This window comes from Lepisosteus platostomus, chromosome 6, assembly GCF_059453375.1.
Source record: "Lepisosteus platostomus isolate fLepPlt1 chromosome 6, fLepPlt1.hap1, whole genome shotgun sequence".
Taxonomy (NCBI): domain Eukaryota; kingdom Metazoa; phylum Chordata; class Actinopteri; order Semionotiformes; family Lepisosteidae; genus Lepisosteus; species Lepisosteus platostomus.
In genome coordinates this window covers 16,713,427-16,736,525 of record NC_142616.1, presented here as the reverse complement: position 1 = coordinate 16,736,525, position 23,099 = coordinate 16,713,427, and the positions used below count along the sequence as shown (strand labels likewise).

Genomic DNA, 23,099 nt, shown 5'->3' with positions numbered 1-23,099 from the left:
CCTCGTTGCTCGTTCAAAAGAACACGTCCTGAAAACTCCTCACCGCTATGTGGTAAATGAGCACCGCGATCGCTTGTCGTCATGCGCCATTACTTGAGAAATGCAGAAGCAAAAACCGCCCTCTCTCAGCCACCGAAACGTGTGCGGGGCTCGCCTTGCGCTCTCTGCGCCTCGCATATTTGTGGAGCTGTCTGCTCTTCTTTCTGTTGAAGTACTCCAAATACTTCACCGTCCTGCAGAGCGTGATGTGCTCGCTGACAGCTTTCAATATTTGAAGGAAAACTACGAGCTTGATGGCTCGAATGTGAATGTTAAGCAATCGTTGATCAAACGCACGTCTTCTAAGGATTCGTGAGAGTATTCTCACCACCGTTTTCACTCGGATATACTTTTCATTTGCTAAGCTGCCAAATCGGACGAGAAAATGCCGGAGACGCACTCGGTGCAGACTGAGGTGGGGAAGGAGGCGTGGCCCTTCAATGCTTGACAGCTGAAGGACGTTGAGCGGAGGAGAACCTATCAGAAGTCGCAGAGGCTAAAGGAGAGCACCTGGCTCCCAGAGCTCCAGACTCGCACCTGGAGGATGCGGGCATCGATCCCGCTACCTCTCGCATGCTAAGCGAGCGCTCTACCATTTGAGCTAATCCCCCTCGCTTCAGGCCTCTCGGCATCATGTCTTACCGCCCGCTGCCCTTGGTCTGCAAGGCAGTCCTTTCAAGTGCGATGAAGACGCACGAATAGACCTTCCTTGCCTATTGTACGAGCTGAACTTTTGTGCTCCTCAATTCAATGCTCTTTCCATCAACTCATCTTGTCTTTTGACGCTTGGGGTTTTGCGCTCCTTTGACTCTCGGCATATCGGGTGACTTGAAACACTGAAGTTGTTGCTTACGGAGTGTGGAACATTGTTTTGCAACTGTCATGACGCTGTGTGAGCCTTTCATCGGCATCAGGGGCAGGCTGACAGCAGCGCCAGCGAAAGTTAGGGCAAATTTGTGGACTTAACTCTGAATGTGAGTGTTATGTAGGAAAGGGGTGCGGCTTTGGTGACGCTTTCCACGTGGTAGGCACGCAGACGTGGTTCTGAGCGAATAGTTGCTGCAAGTGTCTGAGAAGAGCAAGAAAGCGAGTGGCCCTGCCCCGTGTGAGGATCGAACTCACGACCTTCAGATTATGAGACTGACGCGCTACCTACTACGCCAACGAGGCCAGCTGCGGCACTCGGGCCGGAAAGTTTGCCTCACAGGGATTTCAGACGCCTGTTCCCTAATCTTGCGACACCCGCTGCTGGGTATTGCATTTGCCTTTTGATCTCACCCGAGACTTTGGGGCTTTGTTTCTGTCGCGAGTCTGTCTTTCACAGCTCACCTAGCACAAGTCTCTCTGGCTGAAATGGCCTCTCTGCTTCAGCATCGTGCCCTCACTCAGCCATTAAAGACATCACTCGGACCTCTGACATGCTGCCATGAAGTGTCAAGAGAGAGTGGCGGAGACGCACTTAAGCCAGAGAGAAGATGAAAAGGGGGCGTGGCTGCTAAACGCTCCACACTCTCCTCGCAAGGTGTGATCAGGGGTTAAAGGACACTTTTCGGCACACCGAGCGCTCAGCGTACACCTGGAGGATGCGGGCATCGATCCCGCTACCTCTCGCATGCAAAGCGAGCGCTCTACCATGTGAGCTAATCCCCCTCGCTGTCCCTTCCTCCTCGGCGTCGCCTTGTGCCGCTTGTTCCCCTCTTACCGGGCGCCGTCCACTGCCCTTCGCCTGCAAGGCAGTCGGCTTTCTTGACTTATTGATGAAGGTCTGACGGGACGAGCGAATGACGCCTCCCCCCGTCCTCCAGCTCGCTGACAACACAAAAGCGGAAGAGTCGCTGTGGCTCGTTGGTCTAGGCGTATGATTCTCGCTTTGGGTGCGAGAGGTCCCGGGTTCAAATCCCGGACGAGCCCTTTTCCTCCTCTTCCACACTCCTGGGACCTGATATCCACATCACCTCGCAGCGTCTGCTTACGGCAAACGATGGAAGGTGATGACTGAAGGAGCCTGGTCAATCCTCATCACGTGGCACAATGCCAGCGTGCAGTCAGCTGTCCAAGGCGGCAACCTCGTTGCTCGTTCAAAAGAACACGTCCTGAAAACTCCTCACCGCTATGTGGTAAATGAGCACCGCGATCGCTTGTCGTCATGCGCCATTACTTGAGAAATGCAGAAGCAAAAACCGCCCTCTCTCAGCCACCGAAACGTGTGCGGGGCTCGCCTTGCGCTCTCTGCGCCTCGCATATTTGTGGAGCTGTCTGCTCTTCTTTCTGTTGAAGTACTCCAAATACTTCACCGTCCTGCAGAGCGTGATGTGCTCGCTGACAGCTTTCAATATTTGAAGGAAAACTACGAGCTTGATGGCTCGAATGTGAATGTTAAGCAATCGTTGATCAAACGCACGTCTTCTAAGGATTCGTGAGAGTATTCTCACCACCGTTTTCACTCGGATATACTTTTCATTTGCTAAGCTGCCAAATCGGACGAGAAAATGCCGGAGACGCACTCGGTGCAGACTGAGGTGGGGAAGGAGGCGTGGCCCTTTAATGCTTGACAGCTGAAGGACGTTGAGTGGAGGAGAACCTATCAGAAGTCGCAGAGGCTAAAGGAGAGCACCTGGCTCCCAGAGCTCCAGACTCGCACCTGGAGGATGCGGGCATCGATCCCGCTACCTCTCGCATGCTAAGCGAGCGCTCTACCATTTGAGCTAATCCCCCTCGCTTCAGGCCTCTCGGCATCATGTCTTACCGCCCGCTGCCCTTGGTCTGCAAGGCAGTCCTTTCAAGTGCGATGAAGACGCACGAATAGACCTTCCTTGCCTATTGTACGAGCTGAACTTTTGTGCTCCTCAATTCAATGCTCTTTCCATCAACTCATCTTGTCTTTTGACGCTTGGGGTTTTGCGCTCCTTTGACTCTCGGCATATTGGGTGACTTGAAACACTGAAGTTGTTGCTTACGGAGTGTGGAACATTGTTTTGCAACTGTCATGACGCTGTATGAGCCTTTCATCGGCAACAGGGGCAGGCTGACAGCAGCGCCAGCGAAAGTTAGGGCAAATTTGTGGACTTAACTCTGAATGTGAGTGTTATGTAGGAAAGGGGTGCGGCTTTGATGACGCTTTCCACGTGGTAGGCACGCAGACGTGGTTCTGAGCGAATAGTTGCTGCAAGTGTCTGAGAAGAGCAAGAAAGCGAGTGGCCCTGCCCCGTGTGAGGATCGAACTCACGACCTTCAGATTATGAGACTGACGCGCTACCTACTACGCCAACGAGGCCAGCTGCGGCACTCGGGCCGGAAAGTTTGCCTCACAGGGATTTCAGACGCCTGTTCCCTAATCTTGCGACACCCGCTGCTGGGTATTGCATTTGCCTTTTGATCTCACCCGAGACTTTGGGGCTTTGTTTCTGTCGCGAGTCTGTCTTTCACAGCTCACCTAGCACAAGTCTCTCTGGCTGAAATGGCCTCTCTGCTTCAGCATCGTGCCCTCACTCAGCCATTAAAGACATCACTCGGACCTCTGACATGCTGCCATGAAGTGTCAAGAGAGAGTGGCGGAGACGCACTTAAGCCAGAGAGAAGATGAAAAGGGGGCGTGGCTGCTAAACGCTCCACACTCTCCTCGCAAGGTGTGATCAGGGGTTAAAGGACACCTTTCGGCACACCGAGCGCTCAGCGTACACCTGGAGGATGCGGGCATCGATCCCGCTACCTCTCGCATGCAAAGCGAGCGCTCTACCATGTGAGCTAATCCCCCTCACTGTCCCTTCCTCCTCGGCGTCGCCTTGTGCCGCTTGTTCCCCTCTTACCGGGCGCCGTCCACTGCCCTTCGCCTGCAAGGCAGTCGGCTTTCTTGACTTATTGATGAAGGTCTGACGGGACGAGCGAATGACGCCTCCCCCCGTCCTCCAGCTCGCTGACAACACAAAAGCGGAAGAGTCGCTGTGGCTCGTTGGTCTAGGCGTATGATTCTCGCTTTGGGTGCGAGAGTTCCCGGGTTCAAATCCCGGACGAGCCCTTTTCCTCCTCTTCCACACTCCTGGGACCTGATATCCACATCACCTCGCAGCGTCTGCTTACGGCAAACGATGGAAGGTGACTGATGACTGAAGGAGCCTGGTCAATCCTCATCACGTGGCACAATGCCAGCGTGCAGTCAGCTGTCCAAGGCGGCAACCTCGTTGCTCGTTCAAAAGAACACGTCCTGAAAACTCCTCACCGCTATGTGGTAAATGAGCACCGCGATCGCTTGTCGTCATGCGCCATTACTTGAGAAATGCAGAAGCAAAAACCGCCCTCTCTCAGCCACCGAAACGTGTGCGGGGCTCGCCTTGCGCTCTCTGCGCCTCGCATATTTGTGGAGCTGTCTGCTCTTCTTTCTGTTGAAGTACTCCAAATACTTCACCGTCCTGCAGAGCGTGATGTGCTCGCTGACAGCTTTCAATATTTGAAGGAAAACTACGAGCTTGATGGCTCGAATGTGAATGTTAAGCAATCGTTGATCAAACGCACGTCTTCTAAGGATTCGTGAGAGTATTCTCACCACCGTTTTCACTCGGATATACTTTTCATTTGCTAAGCTGCCAAATCGGACGAGAAAATGCCGGAGGCGCACTCGGTGCAGACTGAGGTGGGGAAGGAGGCGTGGCCCTTTAATGCTTGACAGCTGAAGGACGTTGAGTGGAGGAGAACCTATCAGAAGTCGCAGAGGCTAAAGGAGAGCACCTGGCTCCCAGAGCTCCAGACTCGCACCTGGAGGATGCGGGCATCGATCCCGCTACCTCTCGCATGCTAAGCGAGCGCTCTACCATTTGAGCTAATCCCCCTCGCTTCAGGCCTCTCGGCATCATGTCTTACCGCCCGCTGCCCTTGGTCTGCAAGGCAGTCCTTTCAAGTGCGATGAAGACGCACGAATAGACCTTCCTTGCCTATTGTACGAGCTGAACTTTTGTGCTCCTCAATTCAATGCTCTTTCCATCAACTCATCTTGTCTTTTGACGCTTGGGGTTTTGCGCTCCTTTGACTCTCGGCATATCGGGTGACTTGAAACACTGAAGTTGTTGCTTACGGAGTGTGGAACATTGTTTTGCAACTGTCATGACGCTGTGTGAGCCTTTCATCGGCAACAGGGGCAGGCTGACAGCAGCGCCAGCGAAAGTTAGGGCAAATTTGTGGACTTAACTCTGAATGTGAGTGTTATGTAGGAAAGGGGTGCGGCTTTGGTGACGCTTTCCACGTGGTAGGCACGCAGACGTGGTTCTGAGCGAATAGTTGCTGCAAGTGTCTGAGAAGAGCAAGAAAGCGAGTGGCCCTGCCCCGTGTGAGGATCGAACTCACGACCTTCAGATTATGAGACTGACGCGCTACCTACTACGCCAACGAGGCCAGCTGCGGCACTCGGGCCGGAAAGTTTGCCTCACAGGGATTTCAGACGCCTGTTCCCTAATCTTGCGACACCCGCTGCTGGGTGTTGCATTTGCCTTTTGATCTCACCCGAGACTTTGGGGCTTTGTTTCTGTCGCGAGTCTGTCTTTCACAGCTCACCTAGCACAAGTCTCTCTGGCTGAAATGGCCTCTCTGCTTCAGCATCGTGCCCTCACTCAGCCATTAAAGACATCACTCGGACCTCTGACATGCTGCCATGAAGTGTCAAGAGAGAGTGGCGGAGACGCACTTAAGCCAGAGAGAAGATGAAAAGGGGGCGTGGCTGCTAAACGCTCCACACTCTCCTCGCAAGGCGTGATCAGGGGTTAAAGGACACCTTTCGGCACACCGAGCGCTCAGCGTACACCTGGAGGATGCGGGCATCGATCCCGCTACCTCTCGCATGCAAAGCGAGCGCTCTACCATGTGAGCTAATCCCCCTCGCTGTCCCTTCCTCCTCGGCGTCGCCTTGTGCCGCTTGTTCCCCTCTTACCGGGCGCCGTCCACTGCCCTTCGCCTGCAAGGCAGTCGGCTTTCTTGACTTATTGATGAAGGTCTGACGGGACGAGCGAATGACGCCTCCCCCCGTCCTCCAGCTCGCTGACAACACAGAAGCGGAAGAGTCGCTGTGGCTCGTTGGTCTAGGCGTATGATTCTCGCTTTGGGTGCGAGAGATCCCGGACGAGCCCTTTTCCTCCTCTTCCACACTCCTGGGACCTGATATCCACATCACCTCGCAGCGTCTGCTTACGGCAAACGATGGAAGGTGACTGATGACTGAAGGAGCCTGGTCAATCCTCATCACGTGGCACAATGCCAGCGTGCAGTCAGCTGTCCAAGGCGGCAACCTCGTTGCTCGTTCAAAAGAACACGTCCTGAAAACTCCTCACCGCTATGTGGTAAATGAGCACCGCGATCGCTTGTCGTCATGCGCCATTACTTGAGAAATGCAGAAGCAAAAACCGCCCTCTCTCAGCCACCGAAACGTGTGCGGGGCTCGCCTTGCGCTCTCTGCGCCTCGCATATTTGTGGAGCTGTCTGCTCTTCTTTCTGTTGAAATACTCCAAATACTTCACCGTCCTGCAGAGCGTGATGTGCTCGCTGACAGCTTTCAATATTTGAAGGAAAACTACGAGCTTGATGGCTCGAATGTGAATGTTAAGCAATCGTTGATCAAACGCACGTCTTCTAAGGATTCGTGAGAGTATTCTCACCACCGTTTTCACTCGGATATACTTTTCATTTGCTAAGCTGCCAAATCGGACGAGAAAATGCCGGAGGCGCACTCGGTGCAGACTGAGGTGGGGAAGGAGGCGTGGCCCTTTAATGCTTGACAGCTGAAGGACGTTGAGTGGAGGAGAACCTATCAGAAGTCGCAGAGGCTAAAGGAGAGCACCTGGCTCCCAGAGCTCCAGACTCGCACCTGGAGGATGCGGGCATCGATCCCGCTACCTCTCGCATGCTAAGCGAGCGCTCTACCATTTGAGCTAATCCCCCTCGCTTCAGGCCTCTCGGCATCATGTCTTACCGCCCGCTGCCCTTGGTCTGCAAGGCAGTCCTTTCAAGTGCGATGAAGACGCACGAATAGACCTTCCTTGCCTATTGTACGAGCTGAACTTTTGTGCTCCTCAATTCAATGCTCTTTCCATCAACTCATCTTGTCTTTTGACGCTTGGGGTTTTGCGCTCCTTTGACTCTCGGCATATCGGGTGACTTGAAACACTGAAGTTGTTGCTTACGGAGTGTGGAACATTGTTTTGCAACTGTCATGACGCTGTGTGAGCCTTTCATCGGCAACAGGGGCAGGCTGACAGCAGCGCCAGCGAAAGTTAGGGCAAATTTGTGGACTTAACTCTGAATGTGAGTGTTATGTAGGAAAGGGGTGCGGCTTTGGTGACGCTTTCCACGTGGTAGGCACGCAGACGTGGTTCTGAGCGAATAGTTGCTGCAAGTGTCTGAGAAGAGCAAGAAAGCGAGTGGCCCTGCCCCGTGTGAGGATCGAACTCACGACCTTCAGATTATGAGACTGACGCGCTACCTACTACGCCAACGAGGCCAGCTGCGGCACTCGGGCCGGAAAGTTTGCCTCACAGGGATTTCAGACGCCTGTTCCCTAATCTTGCGACACCCGCTGCTGGGTGTTGCATTTGCCTTTTGATCTCACCCGAGACTTTGGGGCTTTGTTTCTGTCGCGAGTCTGTCTTTCACAGCTCACCTAGCACAAGTCTCTCTGGCTGAAATGGCCTCTCTGCTTCAGCATCGTGCCCTCACTCAGCCATTAAAGACATCACTCGGACCTCTGACATGCTGCCATGAAGTGTCAAGAGAGAGTGGCGGAGACGCACTTAAGCCAGAGAGAAGATGAAAAGGGGGCGTGGCTGCTAAACGCTCCACACTCTCCTCGCAAGGCGTGATCAGGGGTTAAAGGACACCTTTCGGCACACCGAGCGCTCAGCGTACACCTGGAGGATGCGGGCATCGATCCCGCTACCTCTCGCATGCAAAGCGAGCGCTCTACCATGTGAGCTAATCCCCCTCGCTGTCCCTTCCTCCTCGGCGTCGCCTTGTGCCGCTTGTTCCCCTCTTACCGGGCGCCGTCCACTGCCCTTCGCCTGCAAGGCAGTCGGCTTTCTTGACTTATTGATGAAGGTCTGACGGGACGAGCGAATGACGCCTCCCCCCGTCCTCCAGCTCGCTGACAACACAGAAGCGGAAGAGTCGCTGTGGCTCGTTGGTCTAGGCGTATGATTCTCGCTTTGGGTGCGAGAGATCCCGGACGAGCCCTTTTCCTCCTCTTCCACACTCCTGGGACCTGATATCCACATCACCTCGCAGCGTCTGCTTACGGCAAACGATGGAAGGTGACTGATGACTGAAGGAGCCTGGTCAATCCTCATCACGTGGCACAATGCCAGCGTGCAGTCAGCTGTCCAAGGCGGCAACCTCGTTGCTCGTTCAAAAGAACACGTCCTGAAAACTCCTCACCGCTATGTGGTAAATGAGCACCGCGATCGCTTGTCGTCATGCGCCATTACTTGAGAAATGCAGAAGCAAAAACCGCCCTCTCTCAGCCACCGAAACGTGTGCGGGGCTCGCCTTGCGCTCTCTGCGCCTCGCATATTTGTGGAGCTGTCTGCTCTTCTTTCTGTTGAAATACTCCAAATACTTCACCGTCCTGCAGAGCGTGATGTGCTCGCTGACAGCTTTCAATATTTGAAGGAAAACTACGAGCTTGATGGCTCGAATGTGAATGTTAAGCAATCGTTGATCAAACGCACGTCTTCTAAGGATTCGTGAGAGTATTCTCACCACCGTTTTCACTCGGATATACTTTTCATTTGCTAAGCTGCCAAATCGGACGAGAAAATGCCGGAGGCGCACTCGGTGCAGACTGAGGTGGGGAAGGAGGCGTGGCCCTTTAATGCTTGACAGCTGAAGGACGTTGAGTGGAGGAGAACCTATCAGAAGTCGCAGAGGCTAAAGGAGAGCACCTGGCTCCCAGAGCTCCAGACTCGCACCTGGAGGATGCGGGCATCGATCCCACCATGCTAAGCGAGCGCTCTACCATTTGAGCTAATCCCCCTCGCTTCAGGCCTCTCGGCATCATGTCTTACCGCCCGCTGCCCTTGGTCTGCAAGGCAGTCCTTTCAAGTGCGATGAAGACGCACGAATAGACCTTCCTTGCCTATTGTACGAGCTGAACTTTTGTGCTCCTCAATTCAATGCTCTTTCCATCAACTCATCTTGTCTTTTGACGCTTGGGGTTTTGCGCTCCTTTGACTCTCGGCATATCGGGTGACTTGAAACACTGAAGTTGTTGCTTACGGAGTGTGGAACATTGTTTTGCAACTGTCATGACGCTGTGTGAGCCTTTCATCGGCAACAGGGGCAGGCTGACAGCAGCGCCAGCGAAAGTTAGGGCAAATTTGTGGACTTAACTCTGAATGTGAGTGTTATGTAGGAAAGGGGTGCGGCTTTGGTGACGCTTTCCACGTGGTAGGCACGCAGACGTGTTTCTGAGCGAAGAGTTGCTGCAAGTGTCTGAGAAGAGCAAGAAAGCGAGTGGCCCTGCCCCGTGTGAGGATCGAACTCACGACCTTCAGATTATGAGACTGACGCGCTACCTACTACGCCAACGAGGCCAGCTGCGGCACTCGGGCCGGAAAGTTTGCCTCACAGGGATTTCAGACGCCTGTTCCCTAATCTTGCGACACCCGCTGCTGGGTGTTGCATTTGCCTTTTGATCTCACCCGAGACTTTGGGGCTTTGTTTCTGTCGCGAGTCTGTCTTTCACAGCTCACCTAGCACAAGTCTCTCTGGCTGAAATGGCCTCTCTGCTTCAGCATCGTGCCCTCACTCAGCCATTAAAGACATCACTCGGACCTCTGACATGCTGCCATGAAGTGTCAAGAGAGAGTGGCGGAGACGCACTTAAGCCAGAGAGAAGATGAAAAGGGGGCGTGGCTGCTAAACGCTCCACACTCTCCTCGCAAGGCGTGATCAGGGGTTAAAGGACACCTTTCGGCACACCGAGCGCTCAGCGTACACCTGGAGGATGCGGGCATCGATCCCGCTACCTCTCGCATGCAAAGCGAGCGCTCTACCATGTGAGCTAATCCCCCTCGCTGTCCCTTCCTCCTCGGCGTCGCCTTGTGCCGCTTGTTCCCCTCTTACCGGGCGCCGTCCACTGCCCTTCGCCTGCAAGGCAGTCGGCTTTCTTGACTTATTGATGAAGGTCTGACGGGACGAGCGAATGACGCCTCCCCCCGTCCTCCAGCTCGCTGACAACACAGAAGCGGAAGAGTCGCTGTGGCTCGTTGGTCTAGGCGTATGATTCTCGCTTTGGGTGCGAGAGGTCCCGGGTTCAAATCCCGGACGAGCCCTTTTCCTCCTCTTCCACACTCCTGGGACCTGATATCCACATCACTTCGCAGCGTCTGCTTACGGCAAACGATGGAAGGTGACTGATGACTGAAGGAGCCTGGTCAATCCTCATCACGTGGCACAATGCCAGCGTGCAGTCAGCTGTCCAAGGCGGCAACCTCGTTGCTCGTTCAAAAGAACACGTCCTGAAAACTCCTCACCGCTATGTGGTAAATGAGCACCGCGATCGCTTGTCGTCATGCGCCATTACTTGAGAAATGCAGAAGCAAAAACCGCCCTCTCTCAGCCACCGAAACGTGTGCGGGGCTCGCCTTGCGCTCTCTGCGCCTCGCATATTTGTGGAGCTGTCTGCTCTTCTTTCTGTTGAAGTACTCCAAATACTTCACCGTCCTGCAGAGCGTGATGTGCTCGCTGACAGCTTTCAATATTTGAAGGAAAACTACGAGCTTGATGGCTCGAATGTGAATGTTAAGCAATCGTTGATCAAACGCACGTCTTCTAAGGATTCGTGAGAGTATTCTCACCACCGTTTTCACTCGGATATACTTTTCATTTGCTAAGCTGCCAAATCGGACGAGAAAATGCCGGAGACGCACTCGGTGCAGACTGAGGTGGGGAAGGAGGCGTGGCCCTTTAATGCTTGACAGCTGAAGGACGTTGAGTGGAGGAGAACCTATCAGAAGTCGCAGAGGCTAAAGGAGAGCACCTGGCTCCCAGAGCTCCAGACTCGCACCTGGAGGATGCGGGCATCGATCCCGCTACCTCTCGCATGCTAAGCGAGCGCTCTACCATTTGAGCTAATCCCCCTCGCTTCAGGCCTCTCGGCATCATGTCTTACCGCCCGCTGCCCTTGGTCTGCAAGGCAGTCCTTTCAAGTGCGATGAAGACGCACGAATAGACCTTCCTTGCCTATTGTACGAGCTGAACTTTTGTGCTCCTCAATTCAATGCTCTTTCCATCAACTCATCTTGTCTTTTGACGCTTGGGGTTTTGCGCTCCTTTGACTCTCGGCATATCGGGTGACTTGAAACACTGAAGTTGTTGCTTACGGAGTGTGGAACATTGTTTTGCAACTGTCATGACGCTGTGTGAGCCTTTCATCGGCAACAGGGGCAGGCTGACAGCAGCGCCAGCGAAAGTTAGGGCAAATTTGTGGACTTAACTCTGAATGTGAGTGTTATGTAGGAAAGGGGTGCGGCTTTGGTGACGCTTTCCACGTGGTAGGCACGCAGACGTGTTTCTGAGCGAATAGTTGCTGCAAGTGTCTGAGAAGAGCAAGAAAGCGAGTGGCCCTGCCCCGTGTGAGGATCGAACTCACGACCTTCAGATTATGAGACTGACGCGCTACCTACTACGCCAACGAGGCCAGCTGCGGCACTCGGGCCGGAAAGTTTGCCTCATAGGGATTTCAGACGCCTGTTCCCTAATCTTGCGACACCCGCTGCTGGGTGTTGCATTTGCCTTTTGATCTCACCCGAGACTTTGGGGCTTTGTTTCTGTCGCGAGTCTGTCTTTCACAGCTCACCTAGCACAAGTCTCTCTGGCTGAAATGGCCTGTCTGCTTCAGCATCGTGCCCTCACTCAGCCATTAAAGACATCACTCGGACCTCTGACATGCTGCCATGAAGTGTCAAGAGAGAGTGGCGGAGACGCACTTAAGCCAGAGAGAAGATGAAAAGGGGGCGTGGCTGCTAAACGCTCCACACTCTCCTCGCAAGGCGTGATCAGGGGTTAAAGGACACCTTTCGGCACACCGAGCGCTCAGCCTACACCTGGAGGATGCGGGCATCGATCCCGCTACCTCTCGCATGCAAAGCGAGCGCTCTACCATGTGAGCTAATCCCCCTCGCTGTCCCTTCCTCCTCGGCGTCGCCTTGTGCCGCTTGTTCCCCTCTTACCGGGCGCCATCCACTGCCCTTCGCCTGCAAGGCAGTCGGCTTTCTTGACTTATTGATGAAGGTCTGACGGGACGAGCGAATGACGCCTCCCCCCGTCCTCCAGCTCGCTGACAACACAGAAGCGGAAGAGTCGCTGTGGCTCGTTGGTCTAGGCGTATGATTCTCGCTTTGGGTGCGAGAGGTCCCGGGTTCAAATCCCGGACGAGCCCTTTTCCTCCTCTTCCACACTCCTGGGACCTGATATCCACATCACCTCGCAGCGTCTGCTTACGGCAAACGATGGAAGGTGACTGATGACTGAAGGAGCCTGGTCAATCCTCATCACGTGGCACAATGCCAGCGTGCAGTCATCTGTCCAAGGCGGCAACCTCGTTGCTCGTTCAAAAGAACACGTCCTGAAAACTCCTCACCGCTATGTGGTAAATGAGCACCGCGATCGCTTGTCGTCATGCGCCATTACTTGAGAAATGCAGAAGCAAAAACTGCCCTCTCTCAGCCACCGAAACGTGTGCGGGGCTCGCCTTGCGCTTTCTGCGCCTCGCATATTTGTGGAGCTGTCTGCTCTTCTTTCTGTTGAAGTACTCCAAATACTTCACCGTCCTGCAGAGCGTGATGTGCTCGCTGACAGCTTTCAATATTTGAAGGAAAACTACGAGCTTGATGGCTCGAATGTGAATGTTAAGCAATCGTTGATCAAACGCACGTCTTCTAAGGATTCGTGAGAGTATTCTCACCACCGTTTTCACTCGGATATACTTTTCATTTGCTAAGCTGCCAAATCGGACGAGAAAATGCCGGAGACGCACTCGGTGCAGACTGAGGTGGGGAAGGAGGCGTGGCCCTTTAATGCTTGACAGCTGAAGGACGTTGAGCGGAGGAGAACCTATCAGAAGTCGCAGAGGCTAAAGGAGAGCACCTGGCTCCCAGAGCTCCAGACTCGCACCTGGAGGATGCGGGCATCGATCCCGCTACCTCTCGTATGCTAAGCGAGCGCTCTACCATTTGAGCTAATCCCCCTCGCTTCAGGCCTCTCGGCATCATGTCTTACCGCCCGCTGCCCTTGGTCTGCAAGGCAGTCCTTTCAAGTGCGATGAAGACGCACGAATAGACCTTCCTTGCCTATTGTACGAGCTGAACTTTTGTGCTCCTCAATTCAATGCTCTTTCCATCAACTCATCTTGTCTTTTGACGCTTGGGGTTTTGCGCTCCTTTGACTCTCGGCATATCGGGTGACTTGAAACACTGAAGTTGTTGCTTACGGAGTGTGGAACATTGTTTTGCAACTGTCATGACGCTGTGTGAGCCTTTCATCGGCAACAGGGGCAGGCTGACAGCAGCGCCAGCGAAAGTTAGGGCAAATTTGTGGACTTAACTCTGAATGTGAGTGTTATGTAGGAAAGGGGTGCGGCTTTGGTGACGCTTTCCACGTGGTAGGCACGCAGACGTGGTTCTGAGCGAATAGTTGCTGCAAGTGTCTGAGAAGAGCAAGAAAGCGAGTGGCCCTGCCCCGTGTGAGGATCGAACTCACGACCTTCAGATTATGAGACTGACGCGCTACCTACTACGCCAACGAGGCCAGCTGCGGCACTCGGGCCGGAAAGTTTGCCTCACAGGGATTTCAGACGCCTGTTCCCTAATCTTGCGACACCCGCTGCTGGGTGTTGCATTTGCCTTTTGATCTCACCCGAGACTTTGGGGCTTTGTTTCTGTCGCGAGTCTGTCTTTCACAGCTCACCTAGCACAAGTCTCTCTGGCTGAAATGGCCTCTCTGCTTCAGCATCGTGCCCTCACTCAGCCATTAAAGACATCACTCGGACCTCTGACATGCTGCCATGAAGTGTCAAGAGAGAGTGGCGGAGACGCACTTAAGCCAGAGAGAAGATGAAAAGGGGGCGTGGCTGCTAAACGCTCCACACTCTCCTCGCAAGGCGTGATCAGGGGTTAAAGGACACCTTTCGGCACACCGAGCGCTCAGCGTACACCTGGAGGATGCGGGCATCGATCCCGCTACCTCTCGCATGCAAAGCGAGCGCTCTACCATGTGAGCTAATCCCCCTCGCTGTCCCTTCCTCCTCGGCGTCGCCTTGTGCCGCTTGTTCCCCTCTTACCGGGCGCCATCCACTGCCCTTCGCCTGCAAGGCAGTCGGCTTTCTTGACTTATTGATGAAGGTCTGACGGGACGAGCGAATGACGCCTCCCCCCGTCCTCCAGCTCGCTGACAACACAGAAGCGGAAGAGTCGCTGTGGCTCGTTGGTCTAGGCGTATGATTCTCGCTTTGGGTGCGAGAGGTCCCGGGTTCAAATCCCGGACGAGCCCTTTTCCTCCTCTTCCACACTCCTGGGACCTGATATCCACATCACCTCGCAGCGTCTGCTTACGGCAAACGATGGAAGGTGACTGATGACTGAAGGAGCCTGGTCAATCCTCATCACGTGGCACAATGCCAGCGTGCAGTCAGCTGTCCAAGGCGGCAACCTCGTTGCTCGTTCAAAAGAACACGTCCTGAAAACTCCTCACCGCTATGTGGTAAATGAGCACCGCGATCGCTTGTCGTCATGCGCCATTACTTGAGAAATGCAGAAGCAAAAACCGCCCTCTCTCAGCCACCGAAACGTGTGCGGGGCTCGCCTTGCGCTTTCTGCGCCTCGCATATTTGTGGAGCTGTCTGCTCTTCTTTCTGTTAAAGTACTCCAAATACTTCACCGTCCTGCAGAGCGTGATGTGCTCGCTGACAGCTTTCAATATTTGAAGGAAAACTACGAGCTTGATGGCTCGAATGTGAATGTTAAGCAATCGTTGATCAAACGCACGTCTTCTAAGGATTCGTGAGAGTATTCTCACCACCGTTTTCACTCGGATATACTTTTCATTTGCTAAGCTGCCAAATCGGACGAGAAAATGCCGGAGACGCACTCGGTGCAGACTGAGGTGGGGAAGGAGGCGTGGCCCTTTAATGCTTGACAGCTGAAGGACGTTGAGTGGAGGAGAACCTATCAGAAGTCGCAGAGGCTAAAGGAGAGCACCTGGCTCCCAGAGCTCCAGACTCGCACCTGGAGGATGCGGGCATCGATCCCGCTACCTCTCGCATGCTAAGCGAGCGCTCTACCATTTGAGCTAATCCCCCTCGCTTCAGGCCTCTCGGCATCATGTCTTACCGCCCGCTGCCCTTGGTCTGCAAGGCAGTCCTTTCAAGTGCGATGAAGACGCACGAATAGACCTTCCTTGCCTATTGTACGAGCTGAACTTTTGTGCTCCTCAATTCAATGCTCTTTCCATCAACTCATCTTGTCTTTTGACGCTTGGGGTTTTGCGCTCCTTTGACTCTCGGCATATCGGGTGACTTGAAACACTGAAGTTGTTGCTTACGGAGTGTGGAACATTGTTTTGCAACTGTCATGACGCTGTGTGAGCCTTTCATCGGCATCAGGGGCAGGCTGACAGCAGCGCCAGCGAAAGTTAGGGCAAATTTGTGGACTTAACTCTGAATGTGAGTGTTATGTAGGAAAGGGGTGCGGCTTTGGTGACGCTTTCCACGTGGTAGGCACGCAGACGTGGTTCTGAGCGAATAGTTGCTGCAAGTGTCTGAGAAGAGCAAGAAAGCGAGTGGCCCTGCCCCGTGTGAGGATCGAACTCACGACCTTCAGATTATGAGACTGACGCGCTACCTACTACGCCAACGAGGCCAGCTGCGGCACTCGGGCCGGAAAGTTTGCCTCACAGGGATTTCAGACGCCTGTTCCCTAATCTTGCGACACCCGCTGCTGGGTATTGCATTTGCCTTTTGATCTCACCCGAGACTTTGGGGCTTTGTTTCTGTCGCGAGTCTGTCTTTCACAGCTCACCTAGCACAAGTCTCTCTGGCTGAAATGGCCTCTCTGCTTCAGCATCGTGCCCTCACTCAGCCATTAAAGACATCACTCGGACCTCTGACATGCTGCCATGAAGTGTCAAGAGAGAGTGGCGGAGACGCACTTAAGCCAGAGAGAAGATGAAAAGGGGGCGTGGCTGCTAAACGCTCCACACTCTCCTCGCAAGGTGTGATCAGGGGTTAAAGGACACTTTTCGGCACACCGAGCGCTCAGCGTACACCTGGAGGATGCGGGCATCGATCCCGCTACCTCTCGCATGCAAAGCGAGCGCTCTACCATGTGAGCTAATCCCCCTCGCTGTCCCTTCCTCCTCGGCGTCGCCTTGTGCCGCTTGTTCCCCTCTTACCGGGCGCCGTCCACTGCCCTTCGCCTGCAAGGCAGTCGGCTTTCTTGACTTATTGATGAAGGTCTGACGGGACGAGCGAATGACGCCTCCCCCCGTCCTCCAGCTCGCTGACAACACAAAAGCGGAAGAGTCGCTGTGGCTCGTTGGTCTAGGCGTATGATTCTCGCTTTGGGTGCGAGAGGTCCCGGGTTCAAATCCCGGACGAGCCCTTTTCCTCCTCTTCCACACTCCTGGGACCTGATATCCACATCACCTCGCAGCGTCTGCTTACGGCAAACGATGGAAGGTGATGACTGAAGGAGCCTGGTCAATCCTCATCACGTGGCACAATGCCAGCGTGCAGTCAGCTGTCCAAGGCGGCAACCTCGTTGCTCGTTCAAAAGAACACGTCCTGAAAACTCCTCACCGCTATGTGGTAAATGAGCACCGCGATCGCTTGTCGTCATGCGCCATTACTTGAGAAATGCAGAAGCAAAAACCGCCCTCTCTCAGCCACCGAAACGTGTGCGGGGCTCGCCTTGCGCTCTCTGCGCCTCGCATATTTGTGGAGCTGTCTGCTCTTCTTTCTGTTGAAGTACTCCAAATACTTCACCGTCCTGCAGAGCGTGATGTGCTCGCTGACAGCTTTCAATATTTGAAGGAAAACTACGAGCTTGATGGCTCGAATGTGAATGTTAAGCAATCGTTGATCAAACGCACGTCTTCTAAGGATTCGTGAGAGTATTCTCACCACCGTTTTCACTCGGATATACTTTTCATTTGCTAAGCTGCCAAATCGGACGAGAAAATGCCGGAGACGCACTCGGTGCAGACTGAGGTGGGGAAGGAGGCGTGGCCCTTTAATGCTTGACAGCTGAAGGACGTTGAGTGGAGGAGAACCTATCAGAAGTCGCAGAGGCTAAAGGAGAGCACCTGGCTCCCAGAGCTCCAGACTCGCACCTGGAGGATGCGGGCATCGATCCCGCTACCTCTCGCATGCTAAGCGAGCGCTCTACCATTTGAGCTAATCCCCCTCGCTTCAGGCCTCTCGGCATCATGTCTTACCGCCCGCTGCCCTTGGTCTGCAAGGCAGTCCTTTCAAGTGCGATGAAGACGCACGAATAGACCTTCCTTGCCTATTGTACGAGCTGAACTTTTGTGCTCCTCAATTCAATGCTCTTTCCATCAACTCATCTTGTCTTTTGACGCTTGGGGTTTTGCGCTCCTTTGACTCTCGGCATATTGGGTGACTTGAAACACTGAAGTTGTTGCTTACGGAGTGTGGAACATTGTTTTGCAACTGTCATGACGCTGTATGAGCCTTTCATCGGCAACAGGGGCAGGCTGACAGCAGCGCCAGCGAAAGTTAGGGCAAATTTGTGGACTTAACTCTGAATGTGAGTGTTATGTAGGAAAGGGGTGCGGCTTTGATGACGCTTTCCACGTGGTAGGCACGCAGACGTGGTTCTGAGCGAATAGTTGCTGCAAGTGTCTGAGAAGAGCAAGAAAGCGAGTGGCCCTGCCCCGTGTGAGGATCGAACTCACGACCTTCAGATTATGAGACTGACGCGCTACCTACTACGCCAACGAGGCCAGCTGCGGCACTCGGGCCGGAAAGTTTGCCTCACAGGGATTTCAGACGCCTGTTCCCTAATCTTGCGACACCCGCTGCTGGGTATTGCATTTGCCTTTTGATCTCACCCGAGACTTTGGGGCTTTGTTTCTGTCGCGAGTCTGTCTTTCACAGCTCACCTAGCACAAGTCTCTCTGGCTGAAATGGCCTCTCTGCTTCAGCATCGTGCCCTCACTCAGCCATTAAAGACATCACTCGGACCTCTGACATGCTGCCATGAAGTGTCAAGAGAGAGTGGCGGAGACGCACTTAAGCCAGAGAGAAGATGAAAAGGGGGCGTGGCTGCTAAACGCTCCACACTCTCCTCGCAAGGTGTGATCAGGGGTTAAAGGACACCTTTCGGCACACCGAGCGCTCAGCGTACACCTGGAGGATGCGGGCATCGATCCCGCTACCTCTCGCATGCAAAGCGAGCGCTCTACCATGTGAGCTAATCCCCCTCACTGTCCCTTCCTCCTCGGCGTCGCCTTGTGCCGCTTGTTCCCCTCTTACCGGGCGCCGTCCACTGCCCTTCGCCTGCAAGGCAGTCGGCTTTCTTGACTTATTGATGAAGGTCTGACGGGACGAGCGAATGACGCCTCCCCCCGTCCTCCAGCTCGCTGACAACACAAAAGCGGAAGAGTCGCTGTGGCTCGTTGGTCTAGGCGTATGATTCTCGCTTTGGGTGCGAGAGTTCCCGGGTTCAAATCCCGGACGAGCCCTTTTCCTCCTCTTCCACACTCCTGGGACCTGATATCCACATCACCTCGCAGCGTCTGCTTACGGCAAACGATGGAAGGTGACTGATGACTGAAGGAGCCTGGTCAATCCTCATCACGTGGCACAATGCCAGCGTGCAGTCAGCTGTCCAAGGCGGCAACCTCGTTGCTCGTTCAAAAGAACACGTCCTGAAAACTCCTCACCGCTATGTGGTAAATGAGCACCGCGATCGCTTGTCGTCATGCGCCATTACTTGAGAAATGCAGAAGCAAAAACCGCCCTCTCTCAGCCACCGAAACGTGTGCGGGGCTCGCCTTGCGCTCTCTGCGCCTCGCATATTTGTGGAGCTGTCTGCTCTTCTTTCTGTTGAAGTACTCCAAATACTTCACCGTCCTGCAGAGCGTGATGTGCTCGCTGACAGCTTTCAATATTTGAAGGAAAACTACGAGCTTGATGGCTCGAATGTGAATGTTAAGCAATCGTTGATCAAACGCACGTCTTCTAAGGATTCGTGAGAGTATTCTCACCACCGTTTTCACTCGGATATACTTTTCATTTGCTAAGCTGCCAAATCGGACGAGAAAATGCCGGAGACGCACTCGGTGCAGACTGAGGTGGGGAAGGAGGCGTGGCCCTTTAATGCTTGACAGCTGAAGGACGTTGAGTGGAGGAGAACCTATCAGAAGTCGCAGAGGCTAAAGGAGAGCACCTGGCTCCCAGAGCTCCAGACTCGCACCTGGAGGATGCGGGCATCGATCCCGCTACCTCTCGCATGCTAAGCGAGCGCTCTACCATTTGAGCTAATCCCCCTCGCTTCAGGCCTCTCGGCATCATGTCTTACCGCCCGCTGCCCTTGGTCTGCAAGGCAGTCCTTTCAAGTGCGATGAAGACGCACGAATAGACCTTCCTTGCCTATTGTACGAGCTGAACTTTTGTGCTCCTCAATTCAATGCTCTTTCCATCAACTCATCTTGTCTTTTGACGCTTGGGGTTTTGCGCTCCTTTGACTCTCGGCATATTGGGTGACTTGAAACACTGAAGTTGTTGCTTACGGAGTGTGGAACATTGTTTTGCAACTGTCATGACGCTGTATGAGCCTTTCATCGGCAACAGGGGCAGGCTGACAGCAGCGCCAGCGAAAGTTAGGGCAAATTTGTGGACTTAACTCTGAATGTGAGTGTTATGTAGGAAAGGGGTGCGGCTTTGATGACGCTTTCCACGTGGTAGGCACGCAGACGTGGTTCTGAGCGAATAGTTGCTGCAAGTGTCTGAGAAGAGCAAGAAAGCGAGTGGCCCTGCCCCGTGTGAGGATCGAACTCACGACCTTCAGATTATGAGACTGACGCGCTACCTACTACGCCAACGAGGCCAGCTGCGGCACTCGGGCCGGAAAGTTTGCCTCACAGGGATTTCAGACGCCTGTTCCCTAATCTTGCGACACCCGCTGCTGGGTATTGCATTTGCCTTTTGATCTCACCCGAGACTTTGGGGCTTTGTTTCTGTCGCGAGTCTGTCTTTCACAGCTCACCTAGCACAAGTCTCTCTGGCTGAAATGGCCTCTCTGCTTCAGCATCGTGCCCTCACTCAGCCATTAAAGACATCACTCGGACCTCTGACATGCTGCCATGAAGTGTCAAGAGAGAGTGGCGGAGACGCACTTAAGCCAGAGAGAAGATGAAAAGGGGGCGTGGCTGCTAAACGCTCCACACTCTCCTCGCAAGGTGTGATCAGGGGTTAAAGGACACCTTTCGGCACACCGAGCGCTCAGCGTACACCTGGAGGATGCGGGCATCGATCCCGCTACCTCTCGCATGCAAAGCGAGCGCTCTACCATGTGAGCTAATCCCCCTCACTGTCCCTTCCTCCTCGGCGTCGCCTTGTGCCGCTTGTTCCCCTCTTACCGGGCGCCGTCCACTGCCCTTCGCCTGCAAGGCAGTCGGCTTTCTTGACTTATTGATGAAGGTCTGACGGGACGAGCGAATGACGCCTCCCCCCGTCCTCCAGCTCGCTGACAACACAAAAGCGGAAGAGTCGCTGTGGCTCGTTGGTCTAGGCGTATGATTCTCGCTTTGGGTGCGAGAGTTCCCGGGTTCAAATCCCGGACGAGCCCTTTTCCTCCTCTTCCACACTCCTGGGACCTGATATCCACATCACCTCGCAGCGTCTGCTTACGGCAAACGATGGAAGGTGACTGATGACTGAAGGAGCCTGGTCAATCCTCATCACGTGGCACAATGCCAGCGTGCAGTCAGCTGTCCAAGGCGGCAACCTCGTTGCTCGTTCAAAAGAACACGTCCTGAAAACTCCTCACCGCTATGTGGTAAATGAGCACCGCGATCGCTTGTCGTCATGCGCCATTACTTGAGAAATGCAGAAGCAAAAACCGCCCTCTCTCAGCCACCGAAACGTGTGCGGGGCTCGCCTTGCGCTCTCTGCGCCTCGCATATTTGTGGAGCTGTCTGCTCTTCTTTCTGTTGAAGTACTCCAAATACTTCACCGTCCTGCAGAGCGTGATGTGCTCGCTGACAGCTTTCAATATTTGAAGGAAAACTACGAGCTTGATGGCTCGAATGTGAATGTTAAGCAATCGTTGATCAAACGCACGTCTTCTAAGGATTCGTGAGAGTATTCTCACCACCGTTTTCACTCGGATATACTTTTCATTTGCTAAGCTGCCAAATCGGACGAGAAAATGCCGGAGACGCACTCGGTGCAGACTGAGGTGGGGAAGGAGGCGTGGCCCTTCAATGCTTGACAGCTGAAGGACGTTGAGCGGAGGAGAACCTATCAGAAGTCGCAGAGGCTAAAGGAGAGCACCTGGCTCCCAGAGCTCCAGACTCGCACCTGGAGGATGCGGGCATCGATCCCGCTACCTCTCGCATGCTAAGCGAGCGCTCTACCATTTGAGCTAATCCCCCTCGCTTCAGGCCTCTCGGCATCATGTCTTACCGCCCGCTGCCCTTGGTCTGCAAGGCAGTCCTTTCAAGTGCGATGAAGACGCACGAATAGACCTTCCTTGCCTATTGTACGAGCTGAACTTTTGTGCTCCTCAATTCAATGCTCTTTCCATCAACTCATCTTGTCTTTTGACGCTTGGGGTTTTGCGCTCCTTTGACTCTCGGCATATCGGGTGACTTGAAACACTGAAGTTGTTGCTTACGGAGTGTGGAACATTGTTTTGCAACTGTCATGACGCTGTGTGAGCCTTTCATCGGCATCAGGGGCAGGCTGACAGCAGCGCCAGCGAAAGTTAGGGCAAATTTGTGGACTTAACTCTGAATGTGAGTGTTATGTAGGAAAGGGGTGCGGCTTTGGTGACGCTTTCCACGTGGTAGGCACGCAGACGTGGTTCTGAGCGAATAGTTGCTGCAAGTGTCTGAGAAGAGCAAGAAAGCGAGTGGCCCTGCCCCGTGTGAGGATCGAACTCACGACCTTCAGATTATGAGACTGACGCGCTACCTACTACGCCAACGAGGCCAGCTGCGGCACTCGGGCCGGAAAGTTTGCCTCACAGGGATTTCAGACGCCTGTTCCCTAATCTTGCGACACCCGCTGCTGGGTATTGCATTTGCCTTTTGATCTCACCCGAGACTTTGGGGCTTTGTTTCTGTCGCGAGTCTGTCTTTCACAGCTCACCTAGCACAAGTCTCTCTGGCTGAAATGGCCTCTCTGCTTCAGCATCGTGCCCTCACTCAGCCATTAAAGACATCACTCGGACCTCTGACATGCTGCCATGAAGTGTCAAGAGAGAGTGGCGGAGACGCACTTAAGCCAGAGAGAAGATGAAAAGGGGGCGTGGCTGCTAAACGCTCCACACTCTCCTCGCAAGGTGTGATCAGGGGTTAAAGGACACTTTTCGGCACACCGAGCGCTCAGCGTACACCTGGAGGATGCGGGCATCGATCCCGCTACCTCTCGCATGCAAAGCGAGCGCTCTACCATGTGAGCTAATCCCCCTCGCTGTCCCTTCCTCCTCGGCGTCGCCTTGTGCCGCTTGTTCCCCTCTTACCGGGCGCCGTCCACTGCCCTTCGCCTGCAAGGCAGTCGGCTTTCTTGACTTATTGATGAAGGTCTGACGGGACGAGCGAATGACGCCTCCCCCCGTCCTCCAGCTCGCTGACAACACAAAAGCGGAAGAGTCGCTGTGGCTCGTTGGTCTAGGCGTATGATTCTCGCTTTGGGTGCGAGAGGTCCCGGGTTCAAATCCCGGACGAGCCCTTTTCCTCCTCTTCCACACTCCTGGGACCTGATATCCACATCACCTCGCAGCGTCTGCTTACGGCAAACGATGGAAGGTGATGACTGAAGGAGCCTGGTCAATCCTCATCAC

General features: G+C 54.1%; 40 non-coding genes across 40 annotated transcripts; 9 read left to right on the top strand and 31 right to left on the bottom strand.

The window, feature by feature from the left end:
• Positions 1-577: 577 nt before the first annotated feature.
• trnaa-agc (transfer RNA alanine (anticodon AGC)) lies at positions 578-650 on the bottom strand. The gene has a single exon. It is a non-coding gene; the product is annotated as a tRNA-Ala (tRNA).
• A 486-nt stretch (positions 651-1,136) lies between these two features.
• trnam-cau (transfer RNA methionine (anticodon CAU)) lies at positions 1,137-1,209 on the bottom strand. The gene has a single exon. It is a non-coding gene; the product is annotated as a tRNA-Met (tRNA).
• Positions 1,210-1,616: 407 nt separating this feature from the next.
• On the bottom strand, positions 1,617-1,689 carry trnaa-ugc (transfer RNA alanine (anticodon UGC)). The gene has a single exon. It is a non-coding gene; the product is annotated as a tRNA-Ala (tRNA).
• Positions 1,690-1,878: 189 nt separating this feature from the next.
• trnap-ugg (transfer RNA proline (anticodon UGG)) lies at positions 1,879-1,950 on the top strand. The gene has a single exon. It is a non-coding gene; the product is annotated as a tRNA-Pro (tRNA).
• A 731-nt stretch (positions 1,951-2,681) lies between these two features.
• trnaa-agc (transfer RNA alanine (anticodon AGC)) lies at positions 2,682-2,754 on the bottom strand. Its single transcript has one exon. It is a non-coding gene; the product is annotated as a tRNA-Ala (tRNA).
• Positions 2,755-3,240: 486 nt separating this feature from the next.
• trnam-cau (transfer RNA methionine (anticodon CAU)) lies at positions 3,241-3,313 on the bottom strand. Its single transcript has one exon. It is a non-coding gene; the product is annotated as a tRNA-Met (tRNA).
• A 407-nt stretch (positions 3,314-3,720) lies between these two features.
• On the bottom strand, positions 3,721-3,793 carry trnaa-ugc (transfer RNA alanine (anticodon UGC)). The gene has a single exon. It is a non-coding gene; the product is annotated as a tRNA-Ala (tRNA).
• Positions 3,794-3,982: 189 nt separating this feature from the next.
• trnap-ugg (transfer RNA proline (anticodon UGG)) lies at positions 3,983-4,054 on the top strand. Its single transcript has one exon. It is a non-coding gene; the product is annotated as a tRNA-Pro (tRNA).
• Positions 4,055-4,789: 735 nt separating this feature from the next.
• Positions 4,790-4,862, bottom strand: trnaa-agc (transfer RNA alanine (anticodon AGC)). The gene has a single exon. It is a non-coding gene; the product is annotated as a tRNA-Ala (tRNA).
• Positions 4,863-5,348: 486 nt separating this feature from the next.
• Positions 5,349-5,421, bottom strand: trnam-cau (transfer RNA methionine (anticodon CAU)). The gene has a single exon. It is a non-coding gene; the product is annotated as a tRNA-Met (tRNA).
• Positions 5,422-5,828: 407 nt separating this feature from the next.
• On the bottom strand, positions 5,829-5,901 carry trnaa-ugc (transfer RNA alanine (anticodon UGC)). Its single transcript has one exon. It is a non-coding gene; the product is annotated as a tRNA-Ala (tRNA).
• A 983-nt stretch (positions 5,902-6,884) lies between these two features.
• Positions 6,885-6,957, bottom strand: trnaa-agc (transfer RNA alanine (anticodon AGC)). Its single transcript has one exon. It is a non-coding gene; the product is annotated as a tRNA-Ala (tRNA).
• A 486-nt stretch (positions 6,958-7,443) lies between these two features.
• trnam-cau (transfer RNA methionine (anticodon CAU)) lies at positions 7,444-7,516 on the bottom strand. The gene has a single exon. It is a non-coding gene; the product is annotated as a tRNA-Met (tRNA).
• A 407-nt stretch (positions 7,517-7,923) lies between these two features.
• Positions 7,924-7,996, bottom strand: trnaa-ugc (transfer RNA alanine (anticodon UGC)). Its single transcript has one exon. It is a non-coding gene; the product is annotated as a tRNA-Ala (tRNA).
• Positions 7,997-9,529: 1,533 nt separating this feature from the next.
• On the bottom strand, positions 9,530-9,602 carry trnam-cau (transfer RNA methionine (anticodon CAU)). Its single transcript has one exon. It is a non-coding gene; the product is annotated as a tRNA-Met (tRNA).
• A 407-nt stretch (positions 9,603-10,009) lies between these two features.
• On the bottom strand, positions 10,010-10,082 carry trnaa-ugc (transfer RNA alanine (anticodon UGC)). The gene has a single exon. It is a non-coding gene; the product is annotated as a tRNA-Ala (tRNA).
• A 189-nt stretch (positions 10,083-10,271) lies between these two features.
• On the top strand, positions 10,272-10,343 carry trnap-ugg (transfer RNA proline (anticodon UGG)). The gene has a single exon. It is a non-coding gene; the product is annotated as a tRNA-Pro (tRNA).
• Positions 10,344-11,078: 735 nt separating this feature from the next.
• Positions 11,079-11,151, bottom strand: trnaa-agc (transfer RNA alanine (anticodon AGC)). The gene has a single exon. It is a non-coding gene; the product is annotated as a tRNA-Ala (tRNA).
• Positions 11,152-11,637: 486 nt separating this feature from the next.
• trnam-cau (transfer RNA methionine (anticodon CAU)) lies at positions 11,638-11,710 on the bottom strand. Its single transcript has one exon. It is a non-coding gene; the product is annotated as a tRNA-Met (tRNA).
• A 407-nt stretch (positions 11,711-12,117) lies between these two features.
• On the bottom strand, positions 12,118-12,190 carry trnaa-ugc (transfer RNA alanine (anticodon UGC)). The gene has a single exon. It is a non-coding gene; the product is annotated as a tRNA-Ala (tRNA).
• Positions 12,191-12,379: 189 nt separating this feature from the next.
• Positions 12,380-12,451, top strand: trnap-ugg (transfer RNA proline (anticodon UGG)). Its single transcript has one exon. It is a non-coding gene; the product is annotated as a tRNA-Pro (tRNA).
• Positions 12,452-13,745: 1,294 nt separating this feature from the next.
• On the bottom strand, positions 13,746-13,818 carry trnam-cau (transfer RNA methionine (anticodon CAU)). The gene has a single exon. It is a non-coding gene; the product is annotated as a tRNA-Met (tRNA).
• A 407-nt stretch (positions 13,819-14,225) lies between these two features.
• trnaa-ugc (transfer RNA alanine (anticodon UGC)) lies at positions 14,226-14,298 on the bottom strand. Its single transcript has one exon. It is a non-coding gene; the product is annotated as a tRNA-Ala (tRNA).
• A 189-nt stretch (positions 14,299-14,487) lies between these two features.
• Positions 14,488-14,559, top strand: trnap-ugg (transfer RNA proline (anticodon UGG)). Its single transcript has one exon. It is a non-coding gene; the product is annotated as a tRNA-Pro (tRNA).
• Positions 14,560-15,294: 735 nt separating this feature from the next.
• trnaa-agc (transfer RNA alanine (anticodon AGC)) lies at positions 15,295-15,367 on the bottom strand. Its single transcript has one exon. It is a non-coding gene; the product is annotated as a tRNA-Ala (tRNA).
• A 486-nt stretch (positions 15,368-15,853) lies between these two features.
• On the bottom strand, positions 15,854-15,926 carry trnam-cau (transfer RNA methionine (anticodon CAU)). The gene has a single exon. It is a non-coding gene; the product is annotated as a tRNA-Met (tRNA).
• A 407-nt stretch (positions 15,927-16,333) lies between these two features.
• On the bottom strand, positions 16,334-16,406 carry trnaa-ugc (transfer RNA alanine (anticodon UGC)). Its single transcript has one exon. It is a non-coding gene; the product is annotated as a tRNA-Ala (tRNA).
• A 189-nt stretch (positions 16,407-16,595) lies between these two features.
• trnap-ugg (transfer RNA proline (anticodon UGG)) lies at positions 16,596-16,667 on the top strand. Its single transcript has one exon. It is a non-coding gene; the product is annotated as a tRNA-Pro (tRNA).
• A 731-nt stretch (positions 16,668-17,398) lies between these two features.
• On the bottom strand, positions 17,399-17,471 carry trnaa-agc (transfer RNA alanine (anticodon AGC)). Its single transcript has one exon. It is a non-coding gene; the product is annotated as a tRNA-Ala (tRNA).
• A 486-nt stretch (positions 17,472-17,957) lies between these two features.
• Positions 17,958-18,030, bottom strand: trnam-cau (transfer RNA methionine (anticodon CAU)). The gene has a single exon. It is a non-coding gene; the product is annotated as a tRNA-Met (tRNA).
• Positions 18,031-18,437: 407 nt separating this feature from the next.
• Positions 18,438-18,510, bottom strand: trnaa-ugc (transfer RNA alanine (anticodon UGC)). The gene has a single exon. It is a non-coding gene; the product is annotated as a tRNA-Ala (tRNA).
• Positions 18,511-18,699: 189 nt separating this feature from the next.
• On the top strand, positions 18,700-18,771 carry trnap-ugg (transfer RNA proline (anticodon UGG)). Its single transcript has one exon. It is a non-coding gene; the product is annotated as a tRNA-Pro (tRNA).
• Positions 18,772-19,506: 735 nt separating this feature from the next.
• Positions 19,507-19,579, bottom strand: trnaa-agc (transfer RNA alanine (anticodon AGC)). The gene has a single exon. It is a non-coding gene; the product is annotated as a tRNA-Ala (tRNA).
• Positions 19,580-20,065: 486 nt separating this feature from the next.
• On the bottom strand, positions 20,066-20,138 carry trnam-cau (transfer RNA methionine (anticodon CAU)). The gene has a single exon. It is a non-coding gene; the product is annotated as a tRNA-Met (tRNA).
• A 407-nt stretch (positions 20,139-20,545) lies between these two features.
• Positions 20,546-20,618, bottom strand: trnaa-ugc (transfer RNA alanine (anticodon UGC)). Its single transcript has one exon. It is a non-coding gene; the product is annotated as a tRNA-Ala (tRNA).
• Positions 20,619-20,807: 189 nt separating this feature from the next.
• On the top strand, positions 20,808-20,879 carry trnap-ugg (transfer RNA proline (anticodon UGG)). The gene has a single exon. It is a non-coding gene; the product is annotated as a tRNA-Pro (tRNA).
• Positions 20,880-21,614: 735 nt separating this feature from the next.
• On the bottom strand, positions 21,615-21,687 carry trnaa-agc (transfer RNA alanine (anticodon AGC)). The gene has a single exon. It is a non-coding gene; the product is annotated as a tRNA-Ala (tRNA).
• Positions 21,688-22,173: 486 nt separating this feature from the next.
• trnam-cau (transfer RNA methionine (anticodon CAU)) lies at positions 22,174-22,246 on the bottom strand. The gene has a single exon. It is a non-coding gene; the product is annotated as a tRNA-Met (tRNA).
• Positions 22,247-22,653: 407 nt separating this feature from the next.
• trnaa-ugc (transfer RNA alanine (anticodon UGC)) lies at positions 22,654-22,726 on the bottom strand. The gene has a single exon. It is a non-coding gene; the product is annotated as a tRNA-Ala (tRNA).
• Positions 22,727-22,915: 189 nt separating this feature from the next.
• Positions 22,916-22,987, top strand: trnap-ugg (transfer RNA proline (anticodon UGG)). Its single transcript has one exon. It is a non-coding gene; the product is annotated as a tRNA-Pro (tRNA).
• The last annotated feature ends 112 nt before the right edge of the window (positions 22,988-23,099 follow it).